Source organism: Mustela nivalis (assembly GCF_964662115.1).
Source record: "Mustela nivalis genome assembly, chromosome: 1".
NCBI lineage: Eukaryota > Metazoa > Chordata > Mammalia > Carnivora > Mustelidae > Mustela > Mustela nivalis.
The window spans coordinates 191263685-191282378 of NC_139020.1; the positions used below are offsets into that span (position 1 = coordinate 191263685).

Sequence of the window (18694 nt, forward strand, 5' to 3'; positions counted from 1 at the left end):
TTTTTATTCTCAAATACTTCCCTCATCACGATCCCTCCTGTTTAAAATGATAATTGACTTTTTGAAAAGACCAGCCCAGTTGCTTATGGGATCTGGGCTCACATTTAAATTTTTCAGGTTGCTTCCTTATGATGTCATTTAACTTACTCCTCTGTCTTTTATATGTATAAAGGCTTGGTTTGTTTCACGTTACACACTTTTGAGCAGGAAAACATCCCGAGGGATGCCAGCTTCTTGGCATTCAGGGGCATGTTAAGAGGCACACAGCAGTAGGTTGTTTGTTATGCTGACGTGCTAGACAGGGTAGATGCTGATGCAAGCCCCAGCTCTGAGTGAGGAGCTACTCTACTGTAGATTCTTTGATGGTTATTTTTAATTAATTAATTAATTATTGTCAATCTAGCTTTCTTTAATTTTTAAAAAAATTTTCATTTCTGTATAGCTAACATACAGTGTTATATTAGCTTCAGGCACACGATCTAGTGATTCAGCCCTTCCATACATCATGAAAAATGTACTTTTTTTTTTTTAAGATTTTATTTATTTATTTGACAGAGACAGAGATCACAAGCAGGCAAAGAGACAGGCATAGAGAGAGGGGAAGCAGGCTCCTTGCTGAGCAGAAAGCCTGATGTGGAACTCGATCCCAGAACCCTGAGATCATGACCTGAGCAGAAGGCAGAGGCTTAATCCACTGAGCCACCCAGGCACCCACGAGAAGTGTACTCTTAATCCCCTTCGCCCATTTCACTTACCACCTCCCCTTTTGTAACCATGACTCTGTCCTTGGTAGATATTTTAGACAGAAAACAAACAAAAACAAAAACAAAAAAACAAAAACCAACACCCTCCCCCCCCAAAAAAACCCCCACAAAACCCAGGTACTTGTTCTATTACCTCTAGAAAAAAGCTGTTTAATGAGAGATATACAATTGCAGGAACCCAGGATTTCTCTGCTCCGTTTCATTCTTCCTTTCTCTGCTTTCCCCTTCTGATGCATAGGTTCTGCTCCCAACATCTTCTCCATGCATAGGACACCTTGGGCTGGTCAACTTAACTTGGCTGGGATCTTTCAGCAGCTCGCTCTCCTACAGCCCACTGGGTAGTCTCAGGTGCCCTATCCCCAACTTCCTAAGGAAACTCTGATCATATCAGCTCATCTTTCTCCGGCTGGGCCTTCCAAGTGGTGGGCAGGCTGCTGGTCAGTTCTTAGAAGGGCTTCCTTCTTCCTTGCGGCTAGTCCTGTGCGGCTAGAAAGTCAGGGTCCGTGCATCTGCTGTTCACCAGTTTGGGCAAGGGATGAACTTCACTGAGACTCCGAGTCCTCACCTGAAAATATATCTAGCTCATTGGGTTCTGGTAAGGAGTAAATGAAATAATTCATACCAAGTGTTTATTTAATTTTTAAAAAATTTTTCTTAAGATTTTATTTATTTATTTGTCAGAGAGAGAGAGAGAGAGAGAGCACGCACAAGCAGGTAGAGGCAGAGAGAGAAGCAGGCTCCCCGCCAAGCAAGGAGCCCGATATGGGACTCAATCCCAGGACTCTGGGATCATGACCTGAGCCAAAGGCAGCAGCTTAACTGACTGAGCCACCCAGGTGCCCCATACCAAGTATTTAATAAAAACTTTCCCCTCTCTGCTACCACTTTTGTCTTTTGTTCACTCCGCAGGAGCTGTGGGGAAAATGGGGCCAATTCCCTGGAAAGAAAATGTGGGAAAATATACCAAACATTTCTGAGATAGTAGAAAAACTTTCCATTTATGTACTATTTTTCCAAGTTTTAGAGTGATCATCTCGGGCCCTGGGTTGTGGGAGACGGAGTCTGGACCATGTGTTCTTCACATGTGCTGTGCTATTAAACCAACAAAGACGTACTTGATGTATATGGGAATTTGCACTGATTTAGAGGGAGGAAAGAAAATTTCTTACACAAAAAGCTATTGAACAAGTTTCAAAAGGTAGTCCACATATGTTGTTGAACATTTTACTGTATTCGTTCTGATAGGTACTGACTTGCAGTAATTCACATCTTACGTATCATGTGAAGTTTGGCAGTGGATTTAATTCTGAATTTACTTTGCGAGCATCTCTCTACACAGGCTGTCTCTCTGTCCTGTCACAGACTGGTACATCGAACTGGCTGTTCTTGGCTCCTTAACCATGGTACCTTATTGCCCAATGAAAATATCCAACAAATGTCTACATTCTTCTCATGCTTGTGGTTTCGATTGCATTTTTATATGTGGGGAAAATGAGCATCTTGTTTTGAAGGATGAAAGAAGATAATTTTGATATTGAGAGAACATTCAAAATCACTGACCTCAGCAGGTCAGTCTGAGGATTGGAAATTTTTCAAAATGTTGCTTTTCACCTGCAGATTTAATCAGCCTTTTTAAAAAGTGGTCATTTGGAATGCTAGTGAAGGTGAGGTAGGACAGATGCCCTCCCAGGTGTTCAGGGGCATTGTTACTTGATCATCTTTCTGGAAAGCTATTCATGTCAAGAAACACTAACATATTTATGGCCATTGGCCCAATAATTCCGCCCCTAGGCATCTATCCTATAGAAGTCACTAAGCACGTGGATTAAGATTGATGCACAAAAGTATTTAATGCAGCAATCACTGTAATGACACAAAAAAGAGGAAAAGTCTAAATGTCCAGTAATTTGGGGTCAGTGTGAATCATTTTATTCATAATCGTTTTATTCATAAGTGCATGTATTATGCAGCTATAAGGGGATGTTGTGGAAGAATGTGAGTCAGTGAAAATGTTTCTTATGTTTTCAAAAGCAGGAAATAAAATTGTATATACAAGAATGATACTGCTATTAAAAAATTAAACATGCCAAAATATTAATAATGATTTCCTCCCAGTAAGCGAGCTTGAAGTGACGTTTTTTCTTTGTTTTATTTTGGCTTTTTCAAGTTTCTACAGGGTGTGTGTGCACGTACATAATTTTCATAATTGAGAAGAAAAATTGAGGGGAGAAGACAGCTATTTGAACTGTAATTTTGAAGTGGAGTTTTAGGTTTTAGATTTAAGAATAAAAATCATCCCAACAGGCAAGAGGAATAAATCTAAGTCAGGAATTCAATGAATTGGCCCAAATCCCGTGGTTACTTAAGAAGGAATTTTAAAATAAGGCATCTGTTTATGGAGGAGTTTCAAATGTGAGAACTGGACAAAGGTGAACTTGGAGGAATTTTGTCTTCCTTTTCTAATGTCAACAACAAATCCATAAATCTTACTTGGATATTTGAGAGGGGAGGAAAGCACCTTAATAAGAATGAACATTGTGTACTCAGCCAAGAAAGAAATCATCCCCCAAAGAGTTAATATTCCAAAGAATTAATAGGTGACTCAATTGCATCTTACTAAGTTGGGGTACATTATTTTGATGGGTTCTGGATGATGGCTTGGGGGGAACACTTTAGAATGCCACTTCTGGAAAATTAGAGAAAAATGCTTAATATGTAGCCTGTGCATTCTTCATCTTCGGTTTCGTTTATTTTTGAAACTCAGAGGGCTACAGATTGCAAAGTTGGCTTAGTAAATTGGGGGTCAAAAAGGTACTGGCTTTTTAAAAATACCCTTCACCCCAAGGTATGTTTCCTGTCTTATAGCTTGTGTAATTAAAATCAAACATGTTTTTCTTGGGCCAAACCTTTGCCATGGCATTAATACATTTATCACCAAATTCTAAAACATCTCAAGGAAGGGAACAACTTGAGCTTTAGACTGAAATAGTCCTTTCAAGTCTGCATTATTGGTACGAACGGCCAAGATTTTGCTGTTCTTGAAACATAATAAAACCTGCTGCTTATTTTTACGGTCTTCATGTCATGTCTTTTTCCTTCTGTTTAAAATGTGCTCATCTCATTATCCAGAATGACTAAGAGGCCCTACATATGTGCCATTAAAACCCTTGTCCTCAGTTCACTCTTCCTTTGGTCCTGATACTCCTTTTGCTCAGGAAGTGACTTCTCCATCTTGTTTCATGAGTCATGCTGATGTGGTTCACCAAATTCCCTCCATTGACTGTGCCTCCTACTTGACCATGATCCCTCTGCCTTAATAAATGCTCATTTCCCTTCCTTGTCCACTTGCATTTTATTGTGCTCTTTTAGAACTTTGGTTTAAAGACTAATATTGCCTATTGTATCTCTTATAATTGTAATTTTATGTTATTTGGTGTTATCAGACTTCTTTAATATATTAAGAAATAGTTCCACTACCCAAATCAAAGGACAAATGTCAAAAAGTACATGAGAGTGTACAAGTAGACAAGAACAGGAAAGAAGATCCCTACAGTGAGGCAGTAAACAGACACTGGAAGTCAATCAATTTGGTTCAATGAGTTCTAGTTGCTTATTCTAAAAACTGATATCTCCATGTGTATATCTGGAAGAAACAGGAAGTTGGCATTCTCCCCTCAGCTGCCTTCTGTTTCTTACCCCTGATCCTGGTTTTATTTCTACAAGAATTCAGTCGCAGAAGTCTTCGGCTTGGCCATAGGAGGAGATAAAAACATTTTTACCTGTGGTTGGTTGTGTTTATTTAAACAATCTCATGCAACTATTGTTGCTTACAGTCACCGGGCTTATTTCTGCTGCCCCTGGCAGTGTTTATGTTGGCAATGGTGAGGAGATGCTATCAGCAATTCATTGTGTACTGTTTGCATAATGGACAGGGCAGCCAGCTCCAGCCAGTTTTTTAAAAAAAAATGCATCGGATTAGTTGAATGATTCTATTAAGGGGCCTGTCTGGTTGGGAAGTTGCAGTCTGTGCTCAAGTTGATGTCGTGCTCAAGTAGCTGAGGTGCCCCTAGCCACAACTGATAGGCTGGGTTAGCAGATTATCCAGTTTCTAGAACATGACTGCACCTGCAGTGGGCTGGCCAGCCACACTGCCGAATGGGGGACAGGCATTTGTAATTGAGAACACTGACAAGGCAAGATGCTCAACTATGTTGTCCTTTGATGCCTCAGGTCCTTTGCACCTCAGAGGATCCAGTGCTATTTCAGAAACGTCAGCCAAGGGGAGATCTGCTGGATTTTCCCTAGTTCATAGCATCTGAACAAAGTTTTCCTTCAAGAACAGTCATCCTATTCACCACCAACAAGATAACTTGGAGACAAGAACTTTAAAGATATCTAGGGCTTGAGTTTACTTCTTTGCTCCTAGGGTGAAATCATCGCTAGGCACCATGACTATAGAAACACAGAAAGTATGAATTTTTTTTTTTTTTTTTTTTGGTTTTCTGCAGCCACTCAGTGTCTCCTAGCAAAGGTTCTCAAAGCGGCAGCAGCAGCAATAGCACCTGGGAGCGCAGCAGAAATGCAGACTCCTAGGCCCCACCCCAGACCTCAGAATCTGCATTTTATCAAGATCCTCAGCTGATGTGTGACCCATGAGGGTTTGAGAAATGCTTTGATTCCTAGGGTCGTCTACATTCAGCTTGCAGATACCATCAGCTGCAGTAGAGGTTTCCTGTGCATGTCTTTGGTCAGGATTCAGGGTGATAGAAATTGACATGCAGTTTGTCCTCTGTTTCCTTCTTTCTTTCTTTTTTAAGATTTTATTTATTTATTTGACAGACAGAGATCACAAGTAGGCAGAGAGGCAGGCAGAGAGAGAGGAGGAAGCAGGCTTCCTGCTGAGCAGAGAGGTCGATGCGGGACTCAATTCCTGGACCCTGGGATCACAACCTGAGCTGAAGGCGGAGGCTTTAACCCACTGAGCCACCCAGGTGCCCCTTGTCCTCTGTTTCTACTAACAGAAAGTAGAGCCACAGTGAAATCCAGTGAACCCATTCCTGGGACCCTAGCCACTTAGTACAAATCCTTCTGTGATTCAGACATAGTAAAAAGAGGCCAGAGGCAGGGTTGAAAATTCTGGCATCACCACTTGCCTTGCTATACCCTCCTTCCACACCTGGGAGTACCCACATCATAGCATGGAAAGGTCTTCCCAGAACTCTTTCTCTTATGCAGTACTGTATTATTTTTTTTTCTCAGAATGTGCCTTTTGCTGATCTAGTAGGTGTCCTGTGTCGTCCTGGGGAGCAGAGTCACCACAACTGGACATGTGACTCATGGACAAGATAGCAGTCTGTGATAAAGAGGAGAGGGGTTCCTTCCACCTCTGGGCGCTGAGGCCCATGCGTTATGTAATGCATTTCCTACCTTTAATTATTTACCGGTCTTGCCCTGCCTGTTCACTGTCCTGGCTGCTGTTTGCTTTGTTCTGCAGTGAAGGAATGGACCTCTCTGGGGTTTAAATCCCGCTCAACCCTGGCCACTTCACGGCATGGTTTTTCCTCATGTGGCTGTCTCTGGGGGCAGAGGCATATTCTCCAAACCCCACTGTGGCCCAGTGCGTCAAGTATGTCTTCATAACGAGAGAGGTTTGGGCAGAGGCTAAGCTGATTACAGGTCTCAAGTGAGGCCCTGAGCACATTTCAGATTCGGAATGCAAATCGTTGTCTGCGGTAATTATAGTTTGTGCCTTGGCCCTACTTGGCCCCCGTGGTCATTATCTTGGTGCAGAATAAGCAGCTTTGTGCTTTTCAAGTGGGAGGTAATGACGGGGAGAGGGATGCTTGAGGGACACTTAAGGGCCCATCCCCAAGTCTGAGTGGGTGTAGAACAGACCCAGATGTGTGTTGGGGTGCCACCATGGACAAACTGTGACCTGTGGGCCAGGAGCTCAACCTCTCTGAGCCTCAGCACCCTCCAGTCTTGGCCTCCAGGAAGGTTGCCCTGGTGATGAGATGGTGATGATGGAATGGACACTCATCGCAGTGCCTGGCCCATAGGAGGTGTTGACCAAGGGGGAGATCCATGGTCTACCAGGTGCCATAAGGGCAGGGATCTGGGACAGGCAAATACACACTCTTCTAAAAGGGCAGTTCCCATGCACATATCAGTTACCTCTTCTTCCTGCCAAGGGACTCTGATGCACCCTTTTCACGCTTCACACGTCAGCAGAATTGACAAGAGCTTCGAGTGCTGGCTTGGGTCAGACTTCCTGCAGGTCACTCTAGCTGGATTTTATTGTTTGTAAAATGGACATTATAATGTTTGTGATTCGCAGTGTTGTTGGGGAGATGATCTGTGAAAAATGCCTGTGAAGTTGAGCACCAGGTCTTGGCTCCAAGTATGAAGGGGGTACTATTGTTGTCCCCTTTGCAGAGACAAGGAAATGAAGGTGTTAAGGGCTACATGACTCTCTCAAGCCTATGGCCCAGATGTGGTGGGGCCTGAACTCTGGCTCAGCACATTGACTGGTTCCATATTAGTGTCACTGTCACTCTGCCTCGAGGTGTTCAGAAATCACTACCCAAAGACTGCCCAGCCATCTGCTCCTGGGCCTCCGCTTCTCAGATCCCTCATTTTTATTGACAATTTTTCTTTTAAAAAAAAATGATTTATTTTAGAGATGGAGAGAGAGTGGCATTGGGGGGAGGGGCAGAGGTTGAGAGAAAAAAACCCTCAAGCAGATTCCCTGCTGAGCATGGAGCCCGGCTTGGGATTCGCTCTTATGACCCCAAGATCATGCCTGAGCGGAAAGCAAGAAGCGGATGCTTTGCGGACTGAGCCACCCAGGTGCCCTGACAAATCCTCTCTTCAATTGGGTTAAAGTAGACCATAGTACTATTATTATATTACTCTATTATACAAAGTTATGTATAATATGTTATATAATATTAAAATAGAAATTTATATAGCCTTGGGTGGTGGGTGCTCTTTTTTTAAAATTATTTTTTATTATTAACATATTGTATTATTAGCTCCAGAGTACAGGTCTTTGAATCATCAGGTTTACACACTTCACAGCACTCACCATAGCACATACCTTCTCCAATGTCCATAACCCACCACCCTCTCCCAACGCCCCTCCCTCCAGCAACCCTCAGTTTGTTCTGTGAGATCAAGAGTCTCTTATGGTTTGTCTCCCTCCCAATCTCATCTTGTTTCATTTATTCTCTTCCTACCTCCCACCCCCCCCACGTTGCCTCTCAACTTCCTCATATCAGGGAGATCATATGATAATTGTCTTTCTCCCATTGACTTATTTCGCTAAGCATGATAGTTCCATCCACATCGTTGCAAATGGCAAGATTTCGTTTCTTTTGATGGCTGCAGAGTATTCCATTGTATATATATACACCACATCTTCTTTCTCCATTCATCTGTTGATGGACGTCTAGGTTCTTTCCATAGTTTGGCTATTGTGGACGTTGCTGCTATAAACATTTGGGTGCAGGTGCCCCTTCAGATCACTACATTTGTATCTTTAGCATAAATACCCAGTAGTGCGATTGCTGCGTCATAGGGTAGCTCTATTTTCAACTTCTTCAGGAACCTCCATGCTGTTTTCCAGAGTGGTTGCACGAGCTTGCATTCCCTGTGGTGGTTGTCTTACTCTTACCCCCATTTTAACAGATGATAAAATGGAGGTAAAGAAAAGTCAGTAGCCAGAGGTCACATGGTAAGCATAGCACTGGGATTTGAATTCAGGTTGTTTGGCTCAGACATCCTGTTCCTAACCCCCAAGCTAAACTGCTTGCCTTGATTTTCAGTCTACTTTCCAGATGTTGTACCCTTGCCACCTTGGTGGGCCTCAGGGTTTCCAGACCTCCTTAGCTCCAAACTTAGCAGACTGCTTTCTAGGGCCTGTCACTGTGTGCTTGGTCACACCTCACCCCAGAGGGTGGTTCTGGGGACTCCTCTCACAGCTCCCAGGTGCTCATTCAACACAGGAGGCCATTTGTGCCTCAACCTTGTACATTCTTAAAAAAATAAAAATCAGCCTTTTGTTTTAATGTCACAACCCAGGGGTAAGGTTCCTGTTATCACATGGGAGGAGTCTGGCCAGAGGTGATTGGAGTTGTAAAGTCAAGTAGCAGGGGAATTCCTTCTTTGCTCCATAAATTACTGACCCGAGAGCTCTGTGTAATTTCACATTATGGGAGAGAATGGCTGTGCTTAACTCCTGCTGGGAGAGGAAATTTGTCTCACTTCTCATTTAGCAAGGAGAGGGAGTTGGGAAGCATGGAAGTGGAATTTTGTTATTGTTGTTAAATTCCTGGCTTTTAGCTAATATATTTATGTATATGTACTTTAACATGGGAAATATCGCCCATATTAGATAGTCATGGCCACTATTCTTGACAAAAAGAATTCTATCTGATTGTGTATCTGTTCTTACTGAAAATATTTCTCTCATTCTCCATTTTCAATAGGGAGGAGTTGGAATTTCTCCCTTGGTTGCAACCTTCTCTTCTCCCAGCTTAACCACCCCATGCTTCCCATGACCCTTTGAACATCTCCCCACCTCTCTCCTTCACTGTGGCTCCCCTCCCTTCAGCCTAGCAAAACGCTACCCAACCTTAACGACCTGCTCAAATGGCTCTTCTCCTAGTGGGACCTGAGTATTGCCCCCGGCTGTTTCCTCAGTGTTCCTGGTGTTCCAAGGCCATGGAACATGACAGGATGAGCAGCAAACATTTTTTGCAGGTCTGCATTCCCTCTGGCCCTTGAGGTTTTGGTTTTCTGTTTTTTGTGGTTTTTTTGTATGCCCAACACTTTGAACGCTGAGCTGGGCACTTTTCTGTGAATGAAGGACCCCTGCTCCCATAGGCCTGGCTGCATTTCTTTCTTCAACAGGGTCTGTGGATAATAGAGAGAATTCCAGGTAATAGGGCTGGAACGCCAAGCTGTGAGCTCCGTGAGTGTGGGATCTGCCCTCTTGCTCCAGAGTCTGCACTGTGGTTAATGCTCATTTAGTCGCTGTCAGACAGTTGCCTGAATGAGCACCATGGTAAGGAGCCCGTGTTGCAGACCTGGATTCAGACTTCTATTCCATCACTGCCGAGCTTGGACAACAGGGTGTCAAGATAGGGGATGAGATGGTGAGGTGGGGAGTGTGATCCTTTAGGCAGCTTGGTCAGGGAAGGCTTCCTGTAAGCTGGGACCAAACTATGAGAGAGGTGCTGCTGTATCATGAAGATCTGGAGGAAAGGATTTTCTGGAGAGCAAGTGCTAAGGCCCTGGGAGCAGGAAAGAGCTTAATGAGGAATAGAAAGTTTGACTAGAGCTTGGGAGTTGGCAGGAGAGTAGAATGAAATAAGGGCTTAGGAGGGAGACAGGGGCCAATTGATGCAGGGCTCTGTGGACCAAGGGACAGTGTTTGGATTGAATTTGTGAAATGTGAAAGAAGCCATTCAGTCCTTGTGCTCAGAATTAGTCTGTGGGATCAGGTTCTGGACCGCTTCAGCTTTAGCCTGTCCTGTGTTCTGTGGGTATGAGCTAACCTCTAGCAGTAAAACCCAGTTCTGATTGATTTAAGCAGAAGAGAAATTTATTACAGGATATAGGAAGCTCAGAGAATTTCGGAAGGGTTAGGGAACCCGGAACAACCTCAGATTACACCACTAAACATTTCCTACAAGCACACTTGCTGCCACTGCTGTGCGGGTGTAGGTAGCACGGTTTGTGCCAAGTAATGTGGCTGCTCAGTTATCCTCGTTGCTGCCTCTGTGAGTTGCTGCCACCGCACCCCGCCTCCAAGAATAGCATCTGCAGTGTTCCTGCTCTTTGCATGCCAGCTTTTGATGCCACATCTGGGGTGGGATTATCTGATTGGTTGAACCTAGTTCATGCTCTCCTGCCCGAGCCACAAGGGAGGCTGGGAGAGAAAGTGTGTGGTATCCTCATCTCTTTCAGCCAAACGAACGTGGGTTCTCCTTAAACCCAGGAAGACAGCTGAACTGCAGAGTATCCAGAAGGTTAAATGTCCCTCACAGAGACACGTGGAGCAGGTGACTCATGGAGTCCCTTGGCCTCAACAGCTCTCCCCAATAGGTGGTAGCACTTTAAGAAAGAAAGAGCGGACTGCCTTCCTCTTAGACAATGATTTAAGAAAAATCGTGCCAAATTTGGAAGCAACTATTTCTCGGTCTGTTGAGAGGCTAAGAACTTTTTTTTTTTTTTTTAATTAGTTTAGTTCGTGCAGGTGTGTGGGGTAGCATGCTTCCTCCATGTTTATCACAGATTTGCATTCCTGTTGGAAATGCCTTAGCCATTGTCCATCCTTATAATTGCTTCTCGTTAGGGCCACGTGGGGCTTATTGTCCAAGATTTTGCTGCGAGGTTTATTGTTTATCTTATACGGTCTCCAGGAAGCTGCAGGCGGAAATCCCTGAGCCTTACCAGGAAGTCTGACTTAAAGGGACAGCTTCCCCGGCAGAGCACTAACTGGGAGACAGCTCCGAGCTTCCAACCAGAATCCACTTCCCTCTCTCTGGTGGCAGCTGGAAGCCTTTTCTGAGAATCCCGCCCTCCGCTTGGTTTGCTGGTTTCCAGTGTTGGGTTGGTTCCCTTCTGATTCTGATTTAAGAAAAAAGTGGCCATATTTGCTCTTTGAGTACACATGGATACACACCAACCAAAATAAAACAAAAAACCACTTTCGCTGTGGTAAATGGGAGTGGGGGGGGGCGCATGGGTGGCTCAGTTGGTTAAGCATCTGACTTTTTATTTTGCCTCAGGTCATGATATCAGAGTTGTGAGTTCGAGCCCCGTGCTAGGCTCTGTGCTGGGCGTGGAGCCTGCCCAAGATTTTCTCTCCCTTTCTCTCAGCCCTACTCCCACTTCCCCTTCCCTGTCTTAAAAAAAAAAAAGTAAAATAGAACTCAAGCTTTAACTACCTTCATATTTTTATTTTCCCTATTGGAAGGAAGAAGGGAAATGGGAAATTGCAAACTTCCATTGTCGTCTTCTTATTAGCTATCTAGTTGACAGCTCTCATTCAAATCAGGATAAAAATCAAATTAGCTCAGATTTAGTACCAACTTTTCAACAAGAGAAACATTTTCTGCTTGGGAAAAAAAAAAACCCAAGGAGTTATTACTGGCTTTTTTTTTTTAATTATCTTTTTAAAAATATTTTATTATGAAAAAATTTAAACTTAGGCAAAAATAGAAAGAATAGTATAATGACCCCAGTGTTTCCATTGTCTGCAGTTCTGCTTTGAAACACATGTATCAGTTAGATTCCTATAGACCTCTCTACAACCCTGTGAGGGATAATGGAGTCATTATTCCTGTTTTACAGATGAGGAAACTAAGGGTCAGGGGAGTTAAGGGAGTTACCAGGTCTTCAACTAGTAAATGGCAAAGCCAGAGAACACAAAGCTATTCTGTCAATTGACTGGTCATCATTTCAGCCAGCCAGTTGTTCCCAGAAATTATCTTCAAGGAGATATCTGGATTCAAAATAAGGATGAGGAACTATTTTGTAAAAATGATTTCTACCTTTGTTATGTATTTCTAACTCAGAAGTTCAGTTTGGCAAGGGTTGTTCTTTGAAAAGAGCGAATTACTGTTTAAATCCCCCCTGAGATACTCAGGTGCTAGGAACACCAGCCCCCACTTCATATTCACATTTTCCACTTCTAATCCATTTTGACAGTATAACGGCCAAATAGTAACTCTCATTTCCAAGTGAGGAAGCTCTCTGGCTGGTAGATATCAGCTAATCAGTTTTTAAACCTTTCCTTTTCCTAAGAAGTGGGCAGAGGTCAGCAACCCACTGGAGTTTCTCTCTGAACTGACAGTGGAACAAAGAGACGGTCCTTTGGAAAAACTGTACTCAGGGTGTCCATGTTTCTGAGCAATAAATCGAATGGTCTTATTTGCTAATACCCCCATCTGCTCCTTGTGGAAATGCTTCAGGCCACCCTTGCTTGTGTTCATGAAGGAGGGGGAGCCCCTAGGGTGCTGCTTCTTCACCACACACACTGGAAGGCAGATTCCCCTATTTCTGATTCGCTTTTTAAAATAGCTGTCTGGGTGTCGGTTGCCAAAATAATGTGAGGAATTTGATTATAAAAGTTCAGGTCTGTTTAGAGAGAAAAAATACAGTGCTCAAGCAGTTGCTGGTAACAAAACCAGCAAGATAAGCACTCAAGATTAGCCGTGATTAGCAATCTGCTGAGACTTCCATGTTTGAGTCTCATTTATTTTTAGTTCTTGTGTTGAAACCATAGATGAAGACTTTTCTATTTATTCATTCTTGACCTTGGGCAGCCAGGTTTGCTCCCACATTCTTCTCATCATTTTGTAATCTCGTTGAGCTGGGATATTAAGCAGAGCTCTAGAAGAGCATCAACATTTTCAAATGCTCCAAGTCTCTTGAGTTAAACTGTCTTGAGTACAAGCAGCCCCAGCCTGGGACAGGGTTTGGACCCCCCCCCCCACCTTTGTTGGTGATTCATGGTGAAGGGGGCAGAGTGGTTGTTCGAGTTTTGCACTGGATTAACCACACTTCCAGCACTGGGGAGTAGATATGAAGACAGTTGATAAGAATGCATGACCACAGGTAACTCCCAGGCTCAAAATATTTTGAAGCCCTTTTTATTTCTCACTGACTTGCCATGCATGATACCTTCCTGCCAACCTAGTAACATCAATGAGTAGTCCTGTATCTCCCCTCTCCACTGCAACATACATTTTTGTTTTTTCTTAGTCTTACTTGAATTTTTTTTTAAAGATTTTTATTTATTTATTTGAAGACAGAGATCACAAGTAGGCAGAGAGGCAGGCAGAGAAAGAGGAGGAAGCAGGCCCCCGCTGAGCAGAGAGCCTGATGCAAGGCTTGATCCCGGGACCCTGGGATCATGACCTGAGTTGAAGGCAGAGGCTTTAACCCACTGAGCCACCCAGGCGCCCCTAGTCTTACTTAAATTTGACAGTAGCATCTAAAACCTAAGATCCATGAAGCAATGATTTTTCTGATATTAGGATCTTGGTTAAATCGATATGCAGTATACTATTTTAATTTGGTCCCTGCAGCCGTGAGATTGTTTCATCGCCTAGTTTTCAATTTGGTTTGTGGGATTATTTTAAAATGTGAAGTATCATGGGCATCTAGGTGGGTCAGTCAGTTAAGCGTCCAACTCTTGATTTCAGCTCAGATCACCATCTCAGGATGGTGGGATCGAGCCTCACATTGTCTCCATGCTCAGCCAGGAGTCTGCTTGAGAGTTCTCTCTCTCTCCCCCTCTCCCTCTGCCCCTCCCCTCATGTGTGTTATTTCTCTCTCTCTCTCTTTTTAAAAAAGATTTATTTATTTATTTATTTTTTTTTTGAGAGAGAGAAAGAGAGAGCACAAGAGCAGGGTTAGGGGCAGAGGGAGAAGCAGACTGTCCCCTGAGCAGGGGGTCTGATGTGGGCCTCGATCCTCGGACTCCAGAATCATGACCTGAGCCAAAGACAGACACTTAACTGCCTGAGCCAGCCAGGTGCTCCCTGCTTTCTCTCTTTAACAAAATAAAATAAGAAAATAAAAATGTAAGGCATCAATGGAATATGGTCAAAGACCATGAAATTCCCGGCCATCCCTGAGCTTTTGTGAAATCTATGGCTTCTTGGGTACAAATAGGGAAGAGATTGAGGAACCAGAATAAAATTCACATGGAGAAAACCACCGTTAGTCACCAACTTTTAATGAAGAATTCTACTAAATCTCACCATTTTGTCTTATGTACATGAAATTACCACAACTCAGAGGAATATGTTTCTTATAATATTTTGGGTGAGAAAACGGCTTGAAACTTCTCAACAGAAAATTCGGTGGAATACATAGAATAACAGTACAGGAAACACATCCGTGTGAGTTGCAGGGCCAGAAGGAAGCATGTGGTGGCACGGTAGCTGGGTCCACATTTTGGCACTCGTGTCTTCTGCATACAACAAGAATTTGCTAGTAATGTGGTTATTTAACCAGATGTGGGGAAATGGGGGCCAGTTTTTGCATTATAGGTGCCTTATGGGTATTTCCCCATTATAAATATATAGTGATTCAGCTCCACACACTTAGAGAAAAATATTATACCCTGAGAACCTACGCCCCCAGAATTTCATAGGTTTTTTTTTTTTTTTTTTTTCTTTTTAACGTTTCACTCTGATCTATGTAGGATTTATTTTGGACAGTGTGAAGTAGGGCTTTTAAAGGAGGCTTTCCTTTCCAAGAAATGAATTATCCCATTTGTTAGTGATTCTTCTCTCCTCCTGTGGTTTGCAGTCCAACATTTGCCATATGTCAAGTTCCAGAATATTCTGGGGCAGGTTTCTGGAGGTCTGCTCCAGGGGCCGTATGGCTGCACTAGGGGCTTGGAAGTCAGCCCACCCAGGCCCCAGGCCTGACCCTGCCACCTCTAGGCCCTCTTGGGCAGGCTCCTGCCACCTGTTTAAGCCTCCATTTAAAAAAAAAAATGTGTACAGTAGCGATAACGATGAGGCTTATCTCAGGATACTTGTGAAGGTCAAGTAAAAAACTGCATGGCAACTTCCATTAAAACATAAAAAATCTGCAGTCACCATTAATGGTTTTAGTAACTGTGGCTTAAAAAAAAAGATTTTATTTATTCATTTGACAGAGAGAGGGAACACAAGCAGGGAGAGTGGGAGAGGGAGAAGTAGGCTTCCCGCAGAGCAGGGAACCTGATGCAGGGCTCGATCCCGGGGCAGACGCCCAACTGACTGAGCCACCCAGGCAACCCTAACTGTGGCTTTGGATGTTTTTATATCTGCACACAGATGCACTTTCATCATGAATGATGTTCTCAGCAGTGGCAGAGTTCATAAGTAACTGGGAGACCAGATTTCAAGAGCTTCTGTCCTGTTGACGGTTCACAGGCTAGGGGCTGACGTAACAGGTTCCTCCATCCCGTGGGATGCTCCGCCACATGTATGTATACACATGTATGATGTAGGAGGAGCCTCTGGATGCCGAGTAAAAAGAGCAAGTGGTAGAATACTGTTGCCATTCCATTTTTGAAAAACAGAAATAAAAAAATAAAATTTTGTACATAGCAACCTGTGCGCATGGAGCCAGAAGGAAATGTCTAGAAGGATTGCCAAACCGGTGGCCCTTGGGTTGTATCCAGGTAGCATCTGTGTTTTGTGTGGCCTGTTTAGCACTTTTCAAAATGGTGGATTTGTTGCCAGCATTTAAACGTTGTGAGATTTTATACATATAACCTGGGATTTGCAGCTTCTCTTGAAAAACTGGAATGTCTGGTAACCCTGGGCCAGTAGTCCCTTGGGACCCCCATAAGCTCTGGGGGCTCACCCAGGCTTTTCTTTTAGGTACCTGTCCTCGGCCTTGAAAGCACTTGGGTTTATAACCCCTTCATCTACAGCTGGCTTTAACATGGGTGCCTCTGGCAAATGGGATTGGGCTGGAGAAAAAAGCAGGGCCTTTGGGAAGACTCACATTACACTATATACTTCTGTATGATTTGAATGTGTTATAATGACACCATGTTACTGTTAAAATAGAAAAATTTGTAGAAAAACCTATTTGAGTACTTGGTTGTATCCTAGGTGCCCTGTAGAGAAGACCCACATTCCTATACCTTTATAAACTTCCATTATGAAGCTAAAAATGAATGTGAACTCTGCGTGGCAGGAGCCTCTTATTACTGAAATGTTCCTTCAAGATGCCCTCTACGTGGACCATTTTCGTTCCTGGAGTTCTTGCTTTGGTCAAAGCAGGGATGTCAGGGGAGATGGCCATGCCCTGTTCCTTCCTTCCTTTTCTCCTGCAGGGGGTATCTGCTGGCTCTCCTACCCATGCCCCCTCTTCACTGCTCCCTGCCCTGGGACCCACTCAATTTCACCTCTTCCACGAATTGCTACAGCCCACGGGTTTCAGTTCTTCTTTCTCGTTCATAGTCAGCAACCAGAAGTCAGGCTTAATCATTCTTGGATCAGTTGATGTGACTGTGCCCTCTTTTCCCCAGAGAAGAAGTAAAGTCTAGTGATCATTTTACATTCCCTTCAGACACTCATTGGGGGTGACCCTGGCCTTGGCTGCTGGGGCTCCATTCAGTGGCTGTGTTTGAAAATCCTCCAGGAGAGGAGCAGCAGGGTTTATGAGAACCTCATCAGCCTTCAGGAGACTGACATTCTTCATTAGCTGAGATGCCTAATCTCACCTTGTTTCTAGGCATGTACGAATTCAGACCGCCTTCTGTACAGGAGGTTAGGCAAGAGGCCTTTTTAGGAATGCCTTCCCTCCCACCCCAACCTGGCACCATCCTGCCCCAGGCTTGCTTTGTGGGGAGTCAGGCTTTTGGAACTAGGGGATACCAAGGAGGAGCTGAAACCCACCTTTTGTGGGCATTGCCGTTTTTGGCACACATGGCCTACTGTTTCCTGAATGCCAGACCTGGTAGTTACCACATGTGGGCTTTGAGGTGACCCAGATGGTTGCCTAAAAGGGCTGAGCCTTTTTCATGGTGATTTCACTTCCTTCTTTGTCCAAACAGATAGGACCCCTTCAAGCTCTTCGAAGCGAGACCCGAGTCTGTCGGGGAGCAGTGCTTTCAACGCATTTGCTTTTCTTGCCAAGTGGGTCTGCACGTCCCTGCTAATGCCCTCGCTGATTCTCCTGCCTAGAAAACCCCTCCGAATTCTACCCATGTGTCTTGCTCTAAGAAGTCTTTCCAGACTTTGTCCCTTAAAAAAATGCATTGGCCAGGCTCGGTTACATCTTGGCCCCTCAACACTCTTTTGCAAATCCCAGAACTTATTTTGTTCTTCAGTCATGGGTGGTTTATCTTTGTACATCCAGAACCCGGTGCTGCCTTCTGTAATGTCTGCAGGGCACGAGGCACTCTTCAGAGGCCCTGTGTTAGGGGCCAAGTCACTGCTGTGAGAGGATGGGGAGAGCCTGCACCCTTGTGTGCTCTAGGGTCCTGTCTTAGATGGAAGTTTCTTCTCTCTTTGCTGGGGACCCCCACTTCACTCAGGGCTCAGACAAGTCAAGGCTCTTAAAAATCTGTGCATTTGTGGGGTGCCTGGGTGGCTCAGTGGTTAAACCTCTGCCTTTGGCTCAGGTCATGATCTCAGTGTCCTGGGATCAAGCCCTGCATCGGGCTCTCTGCTTGGTGGAGAGCCTGCTTCCCCCCTTCTCTCTGCCTGCCTCTCTGCCTACTTGTGATATCTGTCTGTCAAATAAATAAATAAAATCTTAAAAAAAAAAATCTGTGCATTTGTTAAACAAGCCCTAGGAGACTTTTGCCTTTTGCCTAGGAGACTTTAGCTAAATCTTTGTAGCTAAAAGTTGCCAATCAAATACTACTCAGAAAAGGAGAAACTAAAAATAAATCACTGAAGGCTGCGCTGGCGTTGTGTCTCCTGGGATTTGAGACCCACCGCCACCACCACCATGCAGGGAAGTGAGGGTGTCGAGTTGTTTGTGGACCGGGGTCAAACAGGGCTGGATTTCACCTGAAACTTTGTAGGTCCCTGTGAGACACTCTGTCTCACCCAGAGAGTCTTGGATTTGTGAAAGGCAGGCGACTGGGCAAGGTGTTCATTCTGGTGAGATCCCATTGTGTAAAGTGAGAAATGTCAGCCATGAGTTATTTCCATACTAATTCTGAGAAGAGTAGTCAGGCCTTCTGTGATCAACAAACTGAAAGGGAGGTTTCCAGAGGGAGCTGTTTGGAAGGGGGCTCTGAAGAGAAGATTTGCCTAAGGGGAAAAAAATAAAAGAAACGGATGGGTGTGGTATTCACCATCACTCTCATTTACTGAGTTACTACGAACTTGGCGATTCAGTGAGGGCTCTGTGTCCTGGGCAGGGCTGCTGGCTCTATTGATTCTGTTCTG

General features: G+C 44.1%; 1 protein-coding gene across 6 annotated transcripts in view; it reads left to right on the forward strand.

Moving 5' to 3' along the window:
• Nucleotides 1–18694, forward strand: part of ARHGEF3 (Rho guanine nucleotide exchange factor 3) — a 312629-nt gene that overhangs the window by 116553 nt on the left and 177382 nt on the right. The gene's annotated exons all lie outside the window — the stretch shown is intronic.